Below are 23,446 nucleotides of genomic sequence, written 5' to 3'. Positions count from 1 at the left end.
CGTGAGCTCTGCACCAATGAGTTGATTTTATGTTTTTTACAATTGTATATGTTGTATTAAATAGTTATTGTATTTTTATATATAGCAGCTGGCCGTTGTGTTTTATGTATTATACTATGAGCTCTGGCCCTAAAACTGGCCCTAAATCTGTAGTGCCCTGCCTAAAAACGGAATGGCAGCCCCGATAGGGGCTATCCCTTATCAGGAACCTCCTGAGCATCCTAGGATGGCTCTGAGTGGGGGATAATCCTACTCAGGGCCATCCTAGGGAGCTCAGGAGATTCCTGATACGGAATCGCCCCTATTTGGGAGGCCATTCCGTTTTTAGGCAGGGCACTACAGATTTAGGGCCTGTTTTAAGGCCAGAGCCCATAGGATTATACGTTTGGCCCGCACCTGCCTATTCGTGTCCCTAGGTGCGGAGGATTGACTCATTGTTATTGTTTTCATAAATTAATTATTTTTCTTTATCATTTGGGTTATTTATTTAAAAAAATAAAATTATGTAAAATAAAGGCTTCGTTTTTAGGGGTTGTAGTCTGTGACTGCTGACAACACCATATACTACCTGTCGCAATATTATACCCACAGACGGGTTACTGTCTGAACTGTGAGTTCTTCTATAAATGGTATGTAGTAATCACCTCTAAGTGTGTATTAAATAGTAAAAAGGCTTGAATAAATATGCTTAAATCAGCTCACCGATTCCTCAGAGCTCTCACTTCTATGCTGCTTTGGTCCCTACTGCACTCCACTTCCTGCTGATGTCTAACATGGCAAGAAATGGTTGTGAATGCCGCTCAGCCAATCATTGGCTACAGTGAAGACCTGCCTTAGCCATTGATTGGCTGAGTGACGTTCACAGCCATTTCTTGCCATGTTAGATAATAAGCAGGAACAGTATTGCAGCGGAAACACAGTCACCGTCTCAACGTCAAAGTTGGGGGATTAGTAATGTAAGTATAAGCTGTTTTCTTTTTTTTACACCATTTGTAGACCACTGCAAGACATTTTTAGTGCTTCAGAGGAAAATAATACAGATTTTTAGGTGCCTGCCTATTTTAAATTTGGTGCATCTTGGGCTGTCTTAAAGACAGAAATTGAAATGGGAGCTATGTAAACAGTGGAACACCTAGCGCTTTATCCCATCTCACTGTGGAAACAAGATGGAGCACCACCTTTAAAGAAGTCTAGAGGAAATATATATGAATGGCCCTTTGAGTATATTACAGAACATCTAAGCTGAGATATTGTGCTGTTCCACTAATGTCTTTCAACTAGAATTAATTTAATTGTATTCAGTGTTATATGGTATCCATTATACTTAGTGGGCTTTGGTGCCATCTAGTGCCCATTGTTATATTTGGTTTATGAAGTTATCTATGGTTGTACTGTATTTCATTATCATTTATCCTGTAACTCTTCCTCTTATGTGAATATTTAGTGTTGAGCAAATCGAAGTTAGCGAAGATGAATTCAATCTGAATTTCAGGAAAAATGTTATTCTCCACGAATCTGAGTTTCATCGCTCTTTGTGGTAGAGAATCAGACTTTTTCTAAAATGGCTGCTGCACATGTTACACAGTGAAAGTAAGAAGCTCGGCAATGAGGGATCATCCATAATGCCTTGCAGCCAGCCAATCAGCAGATAGCCAGCCCCTGTGATGTCACAGCCCTATTAAAAGCCTCATCCTGCCCAGCCTCCACCATTTTACAGTGAACTGAGCATAGGAAGAGATGTGATAAGTGCTAGGGAAAGTGTTTTACATAGCTTTTATTAGCATAATCTGGAATAGGGATAGTATAGGGAGATCTTAGGGAGAGTTTTCAGACACTGTTAGAAGGGCATAGGGAGAGCATAGGAAGACAGCAGAGTGCAGACTCTGTTAGCTGAATGGATTCTTAGGAGACAGTGCAGTTTGCATGAATCCCCTGTGTAGGGCACAAATACATAATTGAACGGTGTTCACTTTATTTAAAAGATAAGCAATTCTATTATGCCTTGATTCTCAAATTGGGGTGAATAAGCTGTGTAATACTGTATAACTGTTATTGGGGTGTCTACCTTGTTTTATAGATTCCCAAATTGGGGTGAATAACATGTGTAATATAACTGCGTGAGGGGTTATGCTCGGGATTGTCTTTGCTGGGGTCAAAGGACACTTGTCTGTTCCATTCAAACACCAAGGAATACGTTTTAAGCTGACTTGTAGCCAGGTTTATTGATAAGGTTGCAGATAAAATACAAAACACTTATATACATATTATACTATACTATACTATACATATGACGTCCCTGTCTACCTGCTGGAGGGCTTCTCCCTGTCAGCGCACAAAAACAAGACTTTCAGCAACCTTTTACTCACATTTGGCTCACACACACAAACAGACTTTCTGTGTCCCCAGGCAGAGATACAGACTAACCTCCTGGCTCTGTTATATCCCCCCCTCAGTGCTGCTTCATTCATTATCTCACAGGTGAGAGTCTATCACCTGCTACTTACATAGGAGAGGAATCTTGGAGAAATATGCCTCCCTTCCACTACCAATCCTGCATTGGTGTGTCACACTGTTATTGGGGTGCCCACCTGATTTCATAAATAAACTATTCCCAATCCTCTTCATTGTCATATTGGGGTGAATAAACAGTGCAATATAACTGTTACTGCGGTGTCTACCTTGTTTTATAAATAATTCCATTAGACTTTGATTCTCATATTGGTGTGAATAAACAGTGTAATATCGCAGTCAACATGTTTGGCATAAAACCTGCCTGGTCCTTGTTTATGAGTGTGGCAATAACCGAGTTAAGACGGTTAGCCAATATTTTGGCTAGCAACTTAATATCCGCCTGCAACAATGAAATTGGCCTATATGACTCTGCCTCCACCGGATCTTTACCTGGCTTAGGTATAACAACTATAATCGCCTCGTTCATTGTATTAGGCAAACTACCTGTTAGTTGGGCCTCATTAAATACTTCCAATAGCTGGGGCAGTAAAATTGGAGCGAATTGTTTATAAATCTCAGCAGGTAGACCATCACTCCCTGGAGCTTTATTGTTAGCCATATCTTCCAGCGCCACTTCTAATTCTCTCAAAGTGAAGGGGCTATCCAGGAGCGTCCTTTGGTCCTGATCTAGAGTGGGTAATCGTAAGGGATGAAGGAAATTTCGAATGTCGGTCTCCGTAGCTACAGTTTTAGAAGAGTATAGGTTCTTTTAGAACCCTAACAATACCTGGGATGTTTTGTCTGTGGTAACCTGCACCGCACCGTCCGCATCGCGCAGTGCCGCCACATAGTTAGACTTCTGTTGAGCCCTAGTGATCAGAGCTGATAATCTGCCAGCCTTCTCTCCCTCTTCATAATACGTTTGTTTTAAGAAAAACCGCCTATTACGGGCATTCCGGAGCAGGTGTTCATCTAACTGCTGCTGCGCCTCTTTCAAGCTCTGGTCTAGGGTCTTCTATATAATTATTCTCGGCTGTTTCCACTGCTAGGAGTAACTGTTTGGTTAGAGCATTGTTATAAACAGTGTAATATAACTGTTATTGGAGTGTCTAACTTGTTTCATAGATTGCTGGAGCCAGCAGAAGTAGCATCAGAAGAAGGCATGGTGGTAGCGGCAGCTGCAGCAACAGACATGTTTTGACGACCAATGCCACTGTCCTGGAATGGTTGACTTGGTCTTCAACATCATCCCAACTTATATAAGACACCCGCAGCTAGGAGTCTGTGGGTTTTTCTGACACCACACTTAGTTGGCATGGCCCAGGAACAAGTTCTGTGCTCTCACCTGTCCTGAACCTGCCTCTTTCCTTTTCTGCTCCTTCTGTCAGGCAAGTGATGTATGCCACCAGCTCTGCTCGGCTTTTCAGCAAGGAAGATATTGCTGAGGACAATCAGCAGCTACTGAGCTGCGCAGACTTGAAGGAGAAGTCTGCTGCTTCCTCCTGTAGGCGTGCAAGTAGCGACGATAAAAGTCACGTGGGAGCAGGTGTTGCAAGAGGTCAGGGATGCTGCCATGAGACTGGTAAGTGTGACAAAGAGACTAGCAGACAGACGTGGATGATGATGTAGCCGATTGCACGTGGGAGTTGGGTGAAAAGGGGACTTCATCATCATCATCATCAAGGGGCGATGGTGGCAGCTTGCCTGTGAGACAGTGGCAGGGTGGCAGTCTTTCCTGAGCAAGCAGTGAGGAAGCGTGGCCATTAATCAGCATAGGGGCAGCAGTGTGAGATCTGGAGCCAAATATGTCTGGGGTTGACCGTCTACTACTCAGTAATCTACCTGTCCAGAAACAACTACCGGTGCACATGCTCACGGGTTCTGACGGAAAAAAATAAACATTGATGTCAACACAAACTTACTGCTGACACCCTCTCCACTCAATCATGAAGGCACTACTTGTATCAGCGTGTAACAGAACATGTTCTGTAGCAATCTACTATATGTGGAATCAGCAGAGGAGTGCGCTCGTTCACTCTATAGTAGAATCCTAGGCCACTGTACGGTTACCTTCATTATACCTGACGCTAACATTCACCCATTCACCTCTAAGGCTGAGTTCACACTTCACTTATTTGGTCAGTTTTTGACCCATAACTGACCAAATATGAAGTGAGTGATGCCTGACACCTGTCTGTCATATTGATGCACAGTAACAGTTTCACTACCACAACAGACTAGGCTATGCATGTTTCTGCGATGCACAGTGATGTACACTGAAATACACTCTCCCTGCAGGCTGGGAAATAGCAGATTTATAACACTCTTTTTGATGAATTAATTCGGATCAAATTTGGGGGAAAAATGTGGCGGTGTCCAAGTCAAATTTTTGAAAACTTTGCTGATCTCTATTCAAATCCTGTGTCTTGCAGTCTTTTCCTGTTTGTCAGATGTGCATCACAGAGCTGGAGAGAGGTTTTTCCTTTGACCTCTGACACATCAAGTCTCAAGGCGCATTCTATAAATTACCATTACACCATTATATCCATTGCATCTTTCTCACTGGAATTCTACATGCAAATGGGTTCACTAGGGGAAGGAGTACAGCAAGTTCACTATCTTTCATGTCTTGTACAAGAGATTGCCACACTCATCAGAGACTTCACTCATGTACATCGGTTGCAGAATAGATATCATCACCTGTAATTACAGGTCTAAAGCCTGAGGCTGCACCACTGTCAGGTTCTAACAGCATTAAAATAATATGTCAGCTTTTAATTACACATTCCCTTTAAAGGGGACTTTATCCTAATGAAGCGTATTCCCTACGTTATTAATATTTATAGGTTGGTTCACTGTATAGCAAGGTATTTTAGTGGTTCTTTCCCCTTTAATGTGGTTGGTTAGTGGTACCTGGTACCTTGCCACATTCCTGAAGTCTGAAGTAACTATATACACTCACCTAAAGAATTATTAGGAACACCATACTAATACAGTGTTGGACCCCCTTTTGCCTTCAGAACTGCATTAATTCTACGTGGCATTGATTCAACAAGGTGCTGATAGCATTCTTTAGAAATGTTGGCCCATATTGATAGGATAGCATCTTGCAGTTGATGGAGATTTGAGGGATGCACATCCAGGGCACGAAGCCCCTGTTCCACCACATCCCAAAGATGCTCTATTCGGTTGAGATCTGGTGATTGTGGGGGACATTTTAGTACAGTGAACTCATTGTCATGTTCAAGAAACCAATTTGAAATGATTCGAGCTTTGTGACATGGTGCATTATCCCGCTGGAAGTAGCCATCAGAGGATGGGTACATGGTGGTCATGAAGGGATGGACATGGTCAGAAACAATGATCAGGTAGCCCGTGGCATTTAAATGATGGCCAATTGGCACTAAGGGGCCAAAAGTGTGCCCAGAAAACATCAAACACCATTACACCACCACCACCAGCCGGCACAGTGGTAACAATGCATGATGGATACATGTTCTCTTTCTGTTTACGCCAAATTCGTACTCTACCATTTGAATGTCTCAACAGAAATCGAGACTCATCAGACCAGGCAACATTTTTCCAGTCTTCAACAATCCAATTTTGGTGAGCTCGTGCAAATTGTAGCCTCTTTTTCCTATTTGTAGTGGAGATGAGTGGTACCCGGTGGGGTCTTCTGCTGTTGTAGCCCACCTTTCTTTCCCATTCTGACATTCAGTTTGGAGTTCAGGAGATTGTCTTGACCAGGACCACAACCCTACATGCATTTAAGCAACTGCCATGTGATTGGTTGACTAGATAATCGCATTAATGAGAAATAGAACAGGTGTTCCTAATAATTCTTTTGGTGAGTGTATACTGAATACCTTTAGGAGGGGCTAGAATGGACCAGGAGGCTAGAAAACACCTAGCCACAAAAAGAAGAGCTCTATTGAAGACATGATCGTGGTAAGATGTGTCTTACTGCCATTTCCTTTCTTTGTATAATATGGGTGTTGGCCACTTGCCATGTTAGGACATGGTCAATGGGGAGCTCACTCATTTGTCCACAGCCTTTATGACTGTTACTTTTCTCTGTATATTTTCTATCATGGTCTAGTAAACTTGTATGCATCTAAGTAGTATTAAGTCTATTTCCTCCCTGATCTCAGAATTTACAGTGATAGTCACATTTATCAAAATTATCTAGTCGGATAGCAGGTCTTGTTGCCTATGGCAACCCAAATGCAGCTTTTATTTCTCAAGAGCACTATAAGAAATGTAAGCTGACTTATGATTGGTTACTATGGGCAAAGAAGAGTTTTTGTCAATCTCCATGATGGTATTTCAGTTCCTCACTATTTTCCAGCTCACCTATGCCTGCGTCCAGAAAATTGAAAAAGTGTTGCTCACATCCAGAGACTGTCCATATTATAACCTACTGGCACAAGTGCATGGGTCATTGCAAGAGAGAGCTTTGATACACTGACATGAACTGTACAGCAGCCTCTGATGCGTATTCTCTAGACATGTTTTCAGAACACATTATATGGCAGCCATAATATGGACATAACACCTAGGACCTCCCTTTTCTGTGCTCTGCCCTACAGTACAAAACGTAGTTCACTAGGGAACCCTATGATGATCAAAGTTCAGTTCAGTTGATTTGTGGGTTAGGGTCAGGGTGCAGTTGTATGGTATACAGACCTTAAAGGAGTTGTCCCATATGCACATCCACAGGACATGCCACAAATATCCAATAGCTGTGGACCCATTCTTATCTTAAGAACCGGACTCTATTGTATGCTACCATCAACAGACCACCCTTATGCGGCTCTCTCCATTGCCTGCAATGATACTTCAGAAAATAGCCAAATGTACTTCCCCCGCTGTGTTTTTTTGTTTTAATGTCCCATAACAATATATGGAGAGAGCTGCACATGCATGGCGATCATTCATGGCAGTCCCATTTTTGAGATAGGAGTAGGTCCCGAAGGTGGGATCTACAATATCTATTGGATGTTTATGGCATGGCCTGTGGATCCTGTGAATGTCCAGGTGGGAATACCCCTTTAAAAAGTGACTGTATGTATAATCTGAAATAGGCCAGAGAATTACTTCATTTGAGATATTAACATCCTTACTGCCCCGACACACTGGTTAAATAAGTCATAAAAGAGTTAAATTTGACAGGATGGATACAGAAGGAAAAATTCAACTTTTGGCAACTACATCTTCATATGATCGTCTGCTTTTTGCATCAAAGTAACAGAAACCAGATCATCCCCGAGGAGAGGATACAGAACATAATGTTTTATTCCTTCCAATGAACTACAGCAGAGGAGTTTATACTTTATAATGTAGTGTATTCTACATCATTGTATACCTATGTATCTGGTGTAAGAAAATAACATTGTACTTCAATGCAAATGTAAGAAAATATACTTTGTGCAGATCAGTCTAATTTAGTGATCATGACATCATTATATTGACATCATCACCAGTTTTCAATCATTATTGCAGACAAAAATATTGTGGTGAAACATATCAAATTATGCTTTAGGTACACAGTGGCTAAAGAAATAGCTGAGGATCTTAGTTCTCCATTGCAGGTTTAGTTCCTTCTACAGACATATTACATACTAGGGGGTAATTTATTACAAATAAAAATTGGGGGTTAGTCAGCACAGTGCGCAGGTGCGCGTTGCCATGGCTGAAAGCACAAAGGCAAAAATATACACAATGCAACAGCGCTCTGCAAACCAAATAAAGTACAATAGTGGCAAAATAATAGAAAGTATTCTGGTGCAAATGCTACGCAAAATTTTTTTAGATGCTTGGCAAATCATTTCGTACAAAATTATTTTGGCCTGTCTGCCAAACGTCAAGGCAATCTCCGTAAGACGGGAACCTAACACTAAATACCACATTAACTGGTGCCGTAATTTATTAACCTGAAATACACCTATATTAGGCGTATTTCAGGCGCAGATTGTGGCGCAACGGTTAGTTATGCCACAATCTGCGACTTTCCTCCACTCACACCAGGTCTAAAAAAAGGTAAGCGTGAAGGGCCAGCAGGACCCTCTCATATATAATTTTCTACACCTGGTTTAATCATTTAGAAAATGGTCTAAATGTAAGACAGTAGTAATGGACGAACTTTTGCCGGGACATTTCATGAACGTGAACGCAGGTTCACGGCGGGCCCCATTCACTTTAATGGCAGATGAACCTGAAAAACCTTCAATTCATATTTACAGCCACCAAATACTTACTAGAAGTGCACAAATAGTCCCACAATCTAGACAGTAACATACCAGAGGGGGATCAATGGCAAAAATTCCCACAAAAAATATGTATTTTAATCAGGGGCCATTTTTATGTGTCTTAAAATTTAGGCATTTACCTGACAGAAAAGAACAAGTGATTATGTGGCTTGAGGTACATTAGGCGGTCACTGATTAACAATTTTACTGTAGGCCAGTGGAGTACAGGCCCCAAAAAATAGGCATTCACCTGAAAGAAAGGAACAAGTAATTATGTGGCTTGAGGTACATTGGCGGTCACTGAATAACAATTTTAAATGTAGGCCAGTGAAGTACAGGCCCCAAAAATTAGGCATTCACCTGACAGAAAAGAACAAGTGATTATGTGGCTGGAGGTATATTAGACGGTCACTGGATAACTATTTTACTGTAGGCCAATACAGGCCCCAAAAATTAGGCATTCACCTGACAGACAGAGGATGGAGTAGGAGGAGGAGAAGAAGAGTCAGGCCTGCATGCAATCCGTGGCGGTAACACCAAATCCACAAGGGTGCCACGGGTTACATGCTTGACGGCCGTCAGAAGGTTCACCCAGTGGGCAGTAAAAGTAATGTACCTTCCCTGCCCGTGTTTGCTAGACCACGAGTCTGTGGTGAGATGTATCCTGGCACCGACACTGTGTGACAGAGATATATTCAATTGCCACTGAACGTGGCCATATAGCTATGGGATACCCTTCTGGGAGAAATAGTTCCTTCCGGGGACCTTCTATTGCGGTGTGCCAATGGCTACAAATTTTCTAAAGGCCTCCGAGTCCACCAGTTTATATAGCAGTAGTTGGCGGGCTATCAGTTCCGACAAGCCAGCGGTCAGCCGTTTGGCAAGAGGGTTATCCGGCGTCATCAACTTTTTACGCTCGAACATTTGGGCCACAGAAGCCTGCCTTCTGCCAGATGAACGCGACAACGGCACTGTTGGAAGGTGGAGTCGAGGACAAATGGGAGAAGAGGAAGAAGAGGCAGGACCTGGAGCACCGGGAGAGTGGGTTTGTGGGATCTGATGGCGTTGCTCCCACTGGGCTTCGCGATAGGAGGCCAGGTGGCTTCTTAAAGCGGTCGTCCCTAGGTAAGTGTTGGGCTTACCGTGACTTATGTATTGACAGCACAGGCTGCAGATGGCAACACTATTGTCAGCAGCTGACATGTTTAAAAAAATCCCACACTGCGGAGCCATGTGCCGGCATCCTGGGAGCGCAAGATGTGACCGCGCATGGTGGATGGCTCGCTCCATATACAATTGCAGTCTGCTTTTTGCCTCCTGTGCACTGCAAGTTCTGCCTGCTTCTCCTCCTTCTCCTCCCTATCTGCTGCTCTGTCTCTCCCTCTGAACTCCCCTCCTCTTCCTCTCTTGTGGGCACCCATGTGACGTCCATCGACACGTCATCATCGTCACCTTCCCCACCACTGACATTAGAGATATTGGAGTACGCAGCAACCTCGGGGACCATCCTCCTTGGGCTGATCTGGGTACTGTCGTCAGACCGCTGGGTGGTGGCCGTTGCTAGCTCACCTGAACACCTGAATCAATATTTGGTGGAAGCAGGTACAGACGTGGACAAAATTGTTGGTACCCTTTGGTCAATGAAAGAAAAAGTCACAATGGTCACAGAAATAACTTTAATCTGACAAAAGTAATAATAAATTAAAATTCTATAAATGTTAACCAATGAAAGTCAGACATTGTTTTTCAACCATGCTTCAACAGAATTATGTAAAAAAATAAACTCATGAAACAGGCATGGACAAAAATGATGGTACCCCTAGAAAACACAGAACATAATGTGACCAAAGGGACATGTTAATTCAAGGTGTGTCCACTAATTAGCATCACAGGTGTCTACAACCTTGTAATCAGCCATTGGGCCTATATATATGGCTCCAGGTAATCACTGTGTTGTTTGGTGATATGGTGTGTACCACACTCGACATGGACCAGAGGAAGCAAAGGAAAGAGCTGTCTCAAGAGATCAGAAAGAAAATTATAGACAAGCATGTTAAAGGTAAAGGCTATAAGACCATCTCCAAGCAACTAGATGTTCCTGTGAGTACAGTTGCACATATTATTCATAAGTTTAAGATCCATGGGACTGTAGCCAACCTCCCTGGACGTGGCCGCAGGAGGAAAATTGATGACAAATCTAAGAGACGGATAATCCGAATGGTAACAAAAGAGCCTAGAAAGACTTCTAAAGAGATTCAAGGTGAACTTCATGCTCAAGGAACATCAGTGTCAGATCGCACCATCCGTCGTTGTTTGAGCCAAAGTGGACTACATGGGAGACGACCAAGGAGGACACCATTGTTGAAAACGAATCATAAAAAAGCAAGACTGGAATATGCCAAACTACATGTTGACAAGCCACAAAGCTTCTGGGAGAATGTCCTGTGGACAGATGAGACAAAAATCGAAGTTTTTGCCAAGGCACATCAGCTGTATGTTCACAGACGAAAAAATGAAGCATATCAAGAAAAGAACACTGTCCCTACTGTGAAACATGGAGGAGGCTCTGTTATGTTCTGGGGCTGCTTTGCTGCGTCTGGCACAGGGTGTCTTGAATCTGTGCAGGGTACAATGAAATCTCAAGACTATCAAGGAATTCTAGAGAGAAATGTACTAGCCAGTGTCAGAAAGCTTGGTCTCAGTCGCAGGTCATGGGTCTTGCAACAGGACAATGACCCAAAACACACCGCTAAAAACACCCAAGAATGGCTAAGAGGAAAAAATTGGACTATTCTAAAGTGGCCTTCTATGAGCCCTGACCTCAATCCTATTGAGCATCTTTGGAAGGAGCTGAAACATGCAGTCTGGAAAAGGCACCCTTCAAACCGGACACAACTGGAGCAGTTTGCTCATGAGGAGTGGGCCAAAATACCTGCTGAGAGGTGCAGATGTCTCATTGACAGTTACAGGAAGCGTTTGATTGCAGTGATTGCCTCAAAAGGTTGCGCAACAAAATATTAAGTTAGGGGTACCATCATTTTTGTCCATGCCTGTTTCATGAGTTTATTTTTTTACATAATTCTGTTGAAGCATGGTTGAAAAACAATGTCTGACTTTCATTGGTTAACATTTATAGAATTTTAATTTATTATTACTTTTGTCAGATTAAAGTTATTTCTGTGACCATTGTGACTTTTTCTTTCATTGACCAAAGGGTACCAACAATTTTGTCCACGTCTGTATATCACACCCCTCAATCAGTATTTTGTGGAAGCAGGTATATCAAACCCCTCAATCAATATTTGGTGGAAGCAGGTATATCTCACCCCTCAATCAGTATTTTGTAGAAGCAGGTATATAGAACACTTTAATCGGCATTTTGTAGAAGCAGGTATATCGCACCCCTCAATAAGTATTTTGTGGAAACAGGTATATAGAACACCTGAATCAATATTTGGTGGAAGCAGGTATATCGCACCACTCAATCAGTATTTTGTGGAAGTAGGTATATCAAACCCCTCAATCAGTCTTTTGTGGAAGCAGGTATATCGCACCCCTCAATCAGTATTTTGTGGAAGCCAGTGTATCGCAGGCCTCAATCAATATTTGGCGGAAGAAGGTATATCGCACCCCTCAATCAGTATTTTGTGGAAGCATGTATATAGAACCCTTTAATCAGTATTTTGTGGTAGCAGGTATATTGCACGCTTCAATCAGTATTTTGTGGAAGCAGGTATATCGTACCCTTCAATCACAATTTGTGGGAAACAGGTATATAGAACACCTGAATCAATATTTGATGGAAGTAGGTATATTGAACCCCTCAATCAGAATTTTGTGGAAGCAGGTACATAGAACCCCTTAATCAGTATTTTGTAGAAACAGATATATCGCACCCCTCAACCAGTATTTTGTGGAAACAGGTATACAGAACATCTGAATCAATATTTGGTGGAAGCAGGTATATCGTACCCCGCAATCAGTATTTTGTGGAAGCAGTTATATCGCACCCCTCAATGAGTATTTTGTGGAAGCCGGTGTATTGCAGGCCCCAATCAATATTTGGTGGAAGCAGGTATATTAAATCCCTCAATCGGTATTTTGTAAAAGCAGTTATATTGCACCCCTCAATCAGTATTTTGTGGAAGCCGGTGTATTGCAGGCCTTATCGCCATATGTTTGCATGTTCAGCGAATTGCGAACGAGCAAAGATCGCCACAAAACGACCACCAGGCCATCTCTATAAGACAGCAATGAAGCTGTCTTACATTTAGAACTGGCGCTGGATGCACAGAAGATATGTAGAGGCCGACACCTCTACATAACTTCAGCGATCCACTGCCAGAGCAGGGGCTTTATTAAGACCGGCGTCTAAAAAGCTGGTCCTAATAAATTACCCCCTATATGCTTATAAACACTTTTCATTAGAAGTGATTAGTAGCACAATTTTTCCTAGGACCCCAAACAATTAGCACAAATCTGTAGGAGAATATAATAGACAATAATAATTGTGTATTTCTCCTACAATGCAGTCACAGGGCAAATTAAGTACTAAATGTTACCCATTAAAATCAATGGGCTGTCAACGTGATGCACAGACCTGTCAGGTCCTCTAAAGATAGCAGCCTCTCCCCCTTATTGGTGCAAGTTCTGAATGAAGATGTTATCTATGACCTTTAAAGGGGTTTTCAAAAACTGTTATACTGTTGAGCCGTACTCTTGATAGGTCATCAGTATCTGATTGGTGAGGGTCCAACACCTGGGACCCCTGCCAATCAGCTGTTTGAGAAGACCCCAGCACTGGCAGTAGCGCCAACACCTTTTCACAGCTTAGCCTAGCCGTGTCCAGTGGATATGTCATGAGTATAAAACACTTGGAAACCCCTTTAACCATGTTCATAACATAACAACAATCACAGTGCTTGTAATTTATTACAAAGATGGGATTTTGGGACTTCCTCCACCCTCTGATTCTTCATTTGTCATGAGGCACAAGTATTAGTGTACTGGCAAGGCTGTAGTAAATGAACTGTGGGAGACTTTCCAGAGGGCGCTATAAGGTGGAGCATATGGAGTTTAGCTGCCTTAAAAACTGATGTACACATGCTGGTGAACCATCAGAATAATTTCCTCTGGTAGTCCCAAGGAGCCCCAATCCAACACTGCCTGGACTCAAGACTGATAGCTCTTATTTACACATCCATTATACTCTTATACCCTTTACCCTTACACTAATACTTTCTAACAAATGTTGGATTGCATCAACAGTACTTAGTTAGGACAGGTCTTCCGTTTACTGACAGCAAGCAGAGATCTGGCAATCGAAAAACAATTGAAAAGCAATGTATTTCATAAAGTTACATAGATTTTCATTATACAATGACATGTAATAAGGACATCCAACTAGTTCTAAACAAATCAGATTGGATTCAAATTTTGTAAAAACTTCAGTTGCATCTGAATCAGAATATCTGGTGATTCAATCAATATTTGGTGGAAGCAGGTATATCGCACCCCTCAATCGGTATTTTGTGGAAGCAGGTATATAGAACCCTTTAATCTGTATTTTGTAGAAGCAGGTATATTACACCCCTAAATCAGTATTTTGTGGAAGCAGGTATATTAAACCCCTCAATCAATATTTGGTGGAAGCAGGTATATCTCACCCCTCAATCAGTATTTTGTAGAAGCAGGTATATAGAACCTTTTAATCGGCATTTTGTAGAAGCAGGTATATCGCACCCCTCAATAAGTATTTTGTGGAAACAGGTATATAGAACCCCTTAACCTCTTAAGGACATAGGGCGTACAGGTACGCCCTTGTGCCCTGGTACTTAAGGACACAGGGCGTACATGTACGCCCTGTGTATTTCTAATCACTGCCGTGCGGCTGGCAGTGATCGGAACCCGGTGCCTGCTCAAATCATTGAGCAGGCACCTAGGCTAAATGCGCGGGGGGGTCCCGTGACCCCCCCATGTCGGCGATCGCGGCAAACCGCAGGTCAATTCAGACCTGCGGTTTGCTGCGATTTCTGCAGTTTCTGATCCCCGCGGCCCCTGACCGCGGGGATCAGAAACTTTAGTATTCCTAAAATGCATCTGTATCCCCCCCCCTGCACCCCTTAGTGATTTTTGCCGGGTGGGAGGTGCAGGGGGAAGGTTGCGGGCGGTGCGGGCGGTGCGGGCGGTGCGGGAGGCGGGCGGTGCGGCAGGTGGTGCGGCAGGCGGGATCGCGATCCCCCGCCCGCCTCCCATTGCGTAATCGTTGGCGTCTAGTGGGTATACCAGGGTGCCAGCACATTGCTGTACCCTGGTATAAACGGCTGACATCGGTGATGCGATGTCAGCCGTTTAACCCTTTCCATACAGCGGTCCGTACGGACCGCTGTATGGAAAAGGTTAACAGCGCAGGGAGCTCACTCCCTCTCCCATCGGGGGGCTGCTGTGCCTTTGCAGCCCCTCCGAATGGAGAGGGAGAGAGCTCCCAGGCAGCCCCCCAAGCCCCGTCCTTACCCTTCCCCGTCTGCGCAGTTCTGACCATAACTGAGCAGACGGGGAAGGTTCCCATGGCAACAGGACGCCTTCTCAGGCGTCCTGCTGTCCATGGTGCTGAACAGATCTGTGCTGAAAGGCATAGATCTGTTCAGACAAAGTGTAAAATACAGTACAGTACTATATATTGTACTGTACTGTATTATACAGACATCAGACCCACTGGATCTTCAAGAACCAAGTAAGTCTGGGTCAAAAAGAAAGTGAAAAAAAGTGAAAATAAAGTAAAAATCAAAAAACACATTTATCACAGATAAAAAATAAAAAAAATGAAATTCCCTACACATGTTTGGTATCGCCGCGTCCGTAACGACCTGATCTATAAAACGGTCATGTTACTTTACCCAAACGGTGAACGCCATAAAAATAAAAAATTAAAAACTATGATGAAATTGAAATTTTGCCCACCTTACTTCCCCAAAAAGTTAATAAAAGTGATCAAAAAAGTTGTATGTACTCCAAAATTGTAACAATCAAACCGTCATCTCATCCCGCAAAAATCATACCCTACCCAAGATAATCGCCCCAAAACTGAAAAAACTATGGCTCTTAGACTATGGAAACACTAAAACATGATTTTATTTGTTTCAAAAATGAAATCATTGTGTAAAACTTACATAAATTAAAAAAAAGTATACATATTGGGTATCGCCGCGTCCATATCGACCGGCTCTATAAAAATATCACATGACCTAACCCCTCAGGTGACCACCGTAAAAAAAAAAAAAAGAAACGGTGTAAAAAAAAGCAATTTTTTGTCATCTTACTTCACAAAAAGTGTAACAGCAAGCGATCAAAAAGTCATATGCACCCCAAAATAGTGCCAATAAAACCGTAATCTCATCCCACAAAAAATGAGACCCTACTTGAGATAATCGCCCAAAAACTAAAAAAAACTATGGCTCTTAGACTATGGAGACACTAAAACTTTTTTTTGTTTTAAAAATTAATTTATTGTGTAAAACTTACATAAATAAAAAAAATTGTATAAATATTAGGTATCGCCGCGTCCGTGACAACCTGCTCTATAAAATTACCACATGATCTAACCTGTCAGATGAATGTTGTAAATAAAAAAAAAACCGGTGCCAAAAAAGCTATTTCTTGTTACCTTGCCGCACAAAAAGTGTAATATAGAGCAACCAAAAATCATATGTACCCTAAACTAGTACCAACAAAACTGCCACCTTATCCCGTAGTTTCTAAAATGGGGTCACTTTTTTGGAGTTTCTACTCTAGGGGTGCATCAGGGGGGCTTCAAATGGGACATGGTGTCAATAAAACCAGTCCAGCAAAATCTGCCTTCCAAAAACCGTATGGCATTCCTTTCCTTCTGCGCCCTGTCGTGTGCCCGTTGTTGTGCTTTTTCATAAGTTTAAACAGTTATACTTACTTATTTTAGTTATAATGGGTATTCATTGCCTTTAAGAGCAATGTTGGTTTATATTCACTGTTTTGTATGAAGTTTCATGTAGGCCAAAGTAAGTCCATGAGAAGATTACTGTGCCGTTCAAAAGCTACTGTTATTGTAACAATATATTATACATTTAGAAAGTTAGAAGATACGCCGCACCTGCAGATTCTGAGGCTTTATTGTTTTTCCTATCTGAACATGAATTCCACAGTGTGAGAATGGTCTAGATGTTCCTCAAAGTATTTATTCATGTATCAAAGTTTGTCCCTCAGCCCTGAGACAAGGCCTCTAGATGTCAGAGGTGTGAAGTAGTTGAAAATATTAGGCATGTATGAGTTAACCCTTAATGGTATGATGCTTATTGCTTATACAACAGTGCCATCTAGATATAAGCGGTTAATACTACATCAGTAGCAAAATTGCATTCTGGGTAGTATTATGACGTCATGCTCCTTATCAATGCACACACCCCTCCAACAATGATTGGAAAGTTCCAAACTCGGAGGGCGTGTTCATCTGATAAGTTTTGGGTTAAGAAACCAGTTACCAGAAAAAAAAAAAAAAAAGGGAGAAAAGGAAAAAAGAAAGAGAAAACAAACATTTGGATTATAGATCTCTGGAGAATCATTTGGATTATCGGGAAAAACTCTTGAGAGCTGGCTGCCCCAAGACTCTGCACATCACTTGACCCTTGGGTAATGTATATTTTGTTTTTATGTAGTATTGATCTAAATTAATTGGCTTGATACTTAGCCAGATACCCGCTCACTTGCGGACGTGTAACGTTAGTTGCTACATCAGTATTTTCTCTGATTTCAGTTAAGATGCATATAACTGAATAAAGGAGACAATATTGGAGAAACTCTTTGTTGGGAATCTTTGAATTCCCTAGTTTGATATCAAGCCAATAATTTATACGTTTTGTTGCAATACTACCATTATCTGAAGATTGGTCATCATTTTTGGGCGGAGCAAGGGCTCGTATCTGTCATCTTCTTGATTGAGTTTTCCGCATAATCCATTGATTGTATATTTCTCACAAAATTTAAAGCTGTATTGCATAATATTCTTGTGTTGGTTGAGTAGTGTTTTGGTGGTATCATATAGTGGTGAATTCTGGGTACTGCATATCATTGTATATTATTGAAATTTATGTTGATTCATTTTTGTTTGTATTTTAACCTATTGTATAATAAACCATTTATATTTTTGCATAGACGCTTGTACCCTGTTTTACTGATTGCACAAAATAATCAGGTTCTCGATTGAACTCTTTATATTTATATAAAGCATTTGCTTTATATACCCGACACCGTACAGCAGTTTACGACCACATATGGGGTGTTTCTGTAAACTACAGAATCAGGGCCATAAATAATGAGTTTTGTTTGGCTGTTAACCCTTGCTTTGTAACTGGAAAAAAAATATTAAAATGGAAAATCTGCCAAAAAAGTGAAATTTTGAAATTATATCTCTATTTTCCATTAAATCTTGTGCAACACCTAAAGGGTTAACAAACTTTGTAAAATCAGTTTTGAATACCTTGAGGGGTGTAGTTTCTTAGATGGGTCACTTTAATGGAGTTTCTACTCTAGGGGTGCATCAGGGGGGCTTCAAATGGGACATGGTGTCAATAAAACCAGTCCAGCAAAATCTGCCTTTCAAAAACAGTATGGCATTCCTTTCCTTCTGCGCCCTGTCGTGTGCCCGTACAGCAGTTTACGACCACATATGGGGTGTTTCTGTAAACTACAGAATCAGGGCCATAAATAATGAGTTTTGTTTGGCTGTTAACCCTTGCTTTGTAACTGGAAAAAAAATATTAAAATGGAAAATCTGCCAAAAAAGTGAAATTTTGAAATTGTATCTCTATTTTCCATTAAATCTTGTGCAACACCTAAAGGGTTAACAAACTTTGTAAAATCAGTTTTGAATACCTTGAGGGGTGTAGTTTCTTAGATGGGGTCACTTTTTTGGAGTTTCTACTCTAGGGTTGCATCAGGGGGGCTTCAAATGGGACATGGTGTCAAAAAAACAGTCCAGCAAAATCTGGCTTCCAAAAACCATACGGCGCACCTTTCACTCTACGCCCCGCTGTGTGGCCGTACAGTAGTTTACGGCCACATATGGGGTGTTTCTGTAAACGGCAGAGTCAGGGCAATAAAGATACAGTCTTGTTTGGCTGTTAACCCTTGCTTTGTTAGTGGAAAAAATGGGTTAAAATTGAAAATTAGGCAAAAAAATGAAATTCTCAAATTTCATCCCCATTTGCCAATAACTCTTGTGCAACACCTAAAGGGTTAATGAAGTTAGTAAAATCAGTTTTGATTACCTTGAGGGGTGTAGTTTCTTAGATTGGGTCACTTTTATGGAGTTTCTACTCTAGGGGTGCATCAGGGGGCTTCAAATGGGACATGGTGTCAAAAAAACAGTCCAGCAAAACCTGCCTTCCAAAAACCATATGGCGCACCTTTCACTCTACGCCCCGCTGTCTGGCCGTACAGTAGTTTACGGCCACATATGGGGTGTTTCTGTAAACGGCAGAGTCAGGACAATAAAGATACAGTCTTGTTTGGCTGTTAACCCTTGCTTTGTTAGTGGAAAAAATGGGTTAAAATGGAAAATTAGCCAAAAAAATGAAATTCTCAAATTTCATCCCCATTTGCCAATAACTCTTGTGCAACACCTAAAGGGTTAACGAAGTTTGTAAAATCAGTTTTGAATACCTTGAGGGGTGTAGTTTATAGAATCGGGTCATTTTTGGGTGGTTTCTATTAGGTAAGCCTCGCAAAGTGACTTCAGAGCTGTAGTGGTCCCTAAAAATTGGGTTTTTGTAAATTTCTGAAAAATTTCAAGATTTGCTTCTAAACTTCTAAGCCTTGTAACATCCCCAAAAAATAAAATATCATTCCCAAAATAATTCAAACATGAAGTAGACATATGGGGAATGTAAAGGCATCACAATTTTTAGGGGTATTACTATGTATTACAGAAGTAGAGAAACTGAAACTTTGAAATTTTTTTTAACTTCATTTTACCAGTGTCATGAAGTACAATATGTGACGAAAAAACAATCTCAGAACGGCCTGGATAAGTCAAAGCGTTTTAAAGTTATCAGCACTTATAGTGACACTGGTCAGATTTGCAAAAAATGGCCTGGTCCTAAGGTGTAAAAAGGCAGTGTCCTTAAGGGGTTAATGAGTATTTGCTGGAAGCTGGTATATCAAACCCCTTAATCAATATTTGGAAGCTGGTGTATCGCAGGCCTCAATCAATATTTGGTGGAAGCCGGAATTTCAATCCCCTCTATCAGTATTTTGTGGAAACAGGTATATATAACCACTTAATGAGTATTTGCTGGAAGCAGGTATATCAAACCCCTTAATCACTATTTGGTGGAAGCTGTTGTATATTACTCTCCATATTGTGGGACTATTTGTTTACTTCTAGTAAGTGTTTGCTGGCTGCAAATATGAGCTGAAGGTTTTTCAGGTTCACCTGCCATTAAACTGGTTGTGGTTCGCAAACTTTTGATCGCATTTGCGCGATCGTGTTCGCAAACCATCCCGGCCGATGTTTCGTCCATCACTATATAGAACCCCTTAATCAGTATTTTGGAGAAGCAGGTCATGGTCGTGGTGGTGGTGTTGGTGGAGCCTCTGGTGCAGGGAGAGGAAGTGGCCGTTCTTCCACAGCTACACGTCCTACTGAAACTACTACCTCAGGTCCCAGTAGCCACCAGAATCTACAGCGATATTTGGTCAGGCCTAATGCCGTTCTAAGGATGGTAAGGCCAGAGCAAGTACAGGCGCTAGTCAATTGGGTGGCCGACAGTGGATCCAGCAGGTTCACATCATCTCCCACCCAGTCTTCTGCAGAAAACGCACAGGTGGTGCCTGAAACCCATGCCCATCAGTCTGTCACGTCACCCCCGTGCATATTGGGGAAACTGTCTTAGCCTCAAGTCATGCAGCAGTCTCTTATGCTGTTTGAAGACTCTGCTGGCAGGGTTTCTCAAGGGCATCCACCTAGCCCTCCCCCAGGGGTGGAAGACATAGAATGCACTGACGCACAACCACTTATGTTTCCTGATGAGGACATGGGAATACCACCTCAGCGCATCTCTGATGATGACGAAATACAGGTGCCAACTGCTGCATCTTTCTGCAGTGTGCAGACCGAAAAGGAGGTCAGGGAGGAAGACTGGGTGGAAGATGAGGCAGGGGACGATGAGGTCCTAGACCCCACATGGAATAAAGGTCGTGCCACTGACTTTCACAGTTCGGAGGAAGAGGCAGTGGTGAGACCGAGCCAACAGCGTAGCAAAAGAGGGAGCAGGGTGCAAAAGCAGAGCAGCCGTCGCCAAAACAGTTCGCCTGCTACTGGCCCTGGTCACCAGGGACCGAGCACACCAAAGGCAGCTTCAAGGAGTTCCCTGGCATGGCACTTCTTCACACAATGTGCTGACAACAAGACCCGAGTGGTTTGCACGCTGTGCCATCAGAGCCTGAAGCGAGGCATTAAAGTTCTGAACCTTAGCACAACCTGCATGACCAGGCATCTACATGCGAGACACGGGCTGCAGTGGAGTAAGCACCTTCAAACCAAGAAAGGGGTCAGGCCCCTCCTGCTCCCTCTTCTGCTGCTGCCTCGGCCTCTTCCTCCGCCTCTGGAGGAACGTTGGCACCTGCCGCCCAGCAAACAGAGGATGTGCCACCAACACCACCACCTCCGTCACCAAGCATCTCCGCCATGTCACAGCGTTCAGCTCTCCATCTCACAAACCTTGGAGAGAAAGCGTAAATTCCCACCTACCACCCTCGATCCCTGGCCCTGAATGCCAGCATTTCTAAACTACTGGCCTTTGAAATGCTGTCATTCAGGCTGGTGGAGATGGACAGCTTCTAACAGCTCATGTCGCTTGCTGTCCCACAGTACGTTGTTCCCAGCCGCCACTACTTCTCCAGGAGAGCTGTGCCCTCCCTGCACAACCAAGTATCGGATAAAATCAAGTGTGCACTGCGCAAAGCCATCTGTGGCAAGGTCCACCTAACCACAGATACGTGGAACAGTAAGCACGACCAGGGATGCTATAACTCCCTAACTGCACACTGGGTAAATGTAGTGGCGGCTGGGCCCCAGGTGGAGAGCTGTTTGGCGCACGTCCTTCCGCCACCAAGGATCGCAGATCATCATTCTTTGCCTCCTGTTGCCTCCTCTTCCTACTCGGATTCCTCCTCCTCTTCTACCGCCTCCTCATCCAGTCAGCGACAGACCTTCACCACCAACTTCAGCACAGCCAGGGGTAAACGTCAGCAGGCCGTTCTGAAACTGATGTGTTTGGGGGACAGGCCCGGCCTGGTGGTGTGCGATAATGGGGGAAATCTCGTTGCAGCTCTAGGACTAGCCGGTTTGACTCACATCCCTTGCCTGGCGCATGTGCTGATTTTGGTGGTGCAGAAATTAATTCACAACTACCCTGACATGTCAGAGCTGCTGCATAAAGTGCGGGCCGTCTGTGCGTGCTTCCAGCGTTCTTATCCTGCCGCCGCTCGGCTGTCTGCTCTACAGCGTAACTTCGGCCTTCCCGCTCAACGCCTCATATGCAACTTGCCCACCAGGTTGAACTCCACCTTGCACATTCTGGAGAGACTGAGCGAGCAGCAGCAGGCCATAGTGGAGTTTCAGCTGCAGCACGCACGGGTGAGTCGCACTGTGGAACAGCACCACTTTACCACCAATGACTGGGCCTCCATGCGAGACCTGTGTGCTCTATAGCGCTGTTTCGAGTACTCCACCAACATGGCCAGTGGCGATGACGCCGTTATCAGCGTTACAATACCACTTCTATGTCTCCTTGAGAAAACAGGGCGATGATGGAAGAGGATGCGGCACAGGACGAGGAGGAGGAAGAGGGGTCATCTCTAACACTTTCAGGCCAGTCTTTTAGAAGTGGCTCAGAAAGAGGATTTTTGCAACAGCAGAGGCCAGGTATACATTTGGCCAGCCAGGGCCCACTACTGGAGGACGAGGAGGAGGAGGGGGATGGGGATGAAGCATGTTCACAGCGGGGTAGCATCCAACGCAGCTCGGGCCCATCACTGTTGCGTGGCTGGGGGGATACGGAGGACGCAGATGATACGTCTTCCACAGAGGACAGCTTTTCCTTACCTCTGGGCAGCCTGGCACACATGAGCGACTACATGCTGCAGTGCCTGCGCAACGACTGCAGAGTTGCCCACATTTTAACGTGTGATGACTACTGGGTGGCCACCCTGCTGGATCCACAATTTAAAGACAATGTGCCGTCCTTAATTCCCTCACTGGAGCGTGATCGGAAGATGCGCGACTTCAGGCGCACGCTGGTAGACGTGCTCCTGAGAGCATTCCCGACTGATGCCGGGGGACAAGTGGAAGCATAAGGCGAAGGCAGGGGAGGAGGAAGAGGTCACCAATGCAACTGTGTCAGCGCCAGCACCTCAGAAGGCAGGGTTAGCATGGCCGACATGTGGAAAAGCTTTGTCACCTAGCCGCAACAACCGGCCACAACTGCAGGAGGCAGCATTTGAACAACAGTACCTGTGCACACGCCTACACGTACTGACTGATGGTTCTGCCTTATTCAACTTCTGGGTCTCCAAATTGTCCACATGGCCAGAGCTTGCCCTGTATGCCTTGGAGGTGCTGGCCTGCCCTGCAGCCAGTGTACTCTCTGAACGTGTATTTAGCACGGCAGGAGGCGTCATTACAGACAGATGCAGCCGCCTGTCCACAGTCAACG

This window comes from Bufo gargarizans, chromosome 6, assembly GCF_014858855.1.
Source record: "Bufo gargarizans isolate SCDJY-AF-19 chromosome 6, ASM1485885v1, whole genome shotgun sequence".
Taxonomy (NCBI): Eukaryota; Metazoa; Chordata; class Amphibia; order Anura; family Bufonidae; genus Bufo; species Bufo gargarizans.
The sequence above is the reverse complement of the archived record's forward strand: the minus strand, read 5'-3'. Positions refer to the sequence as shown.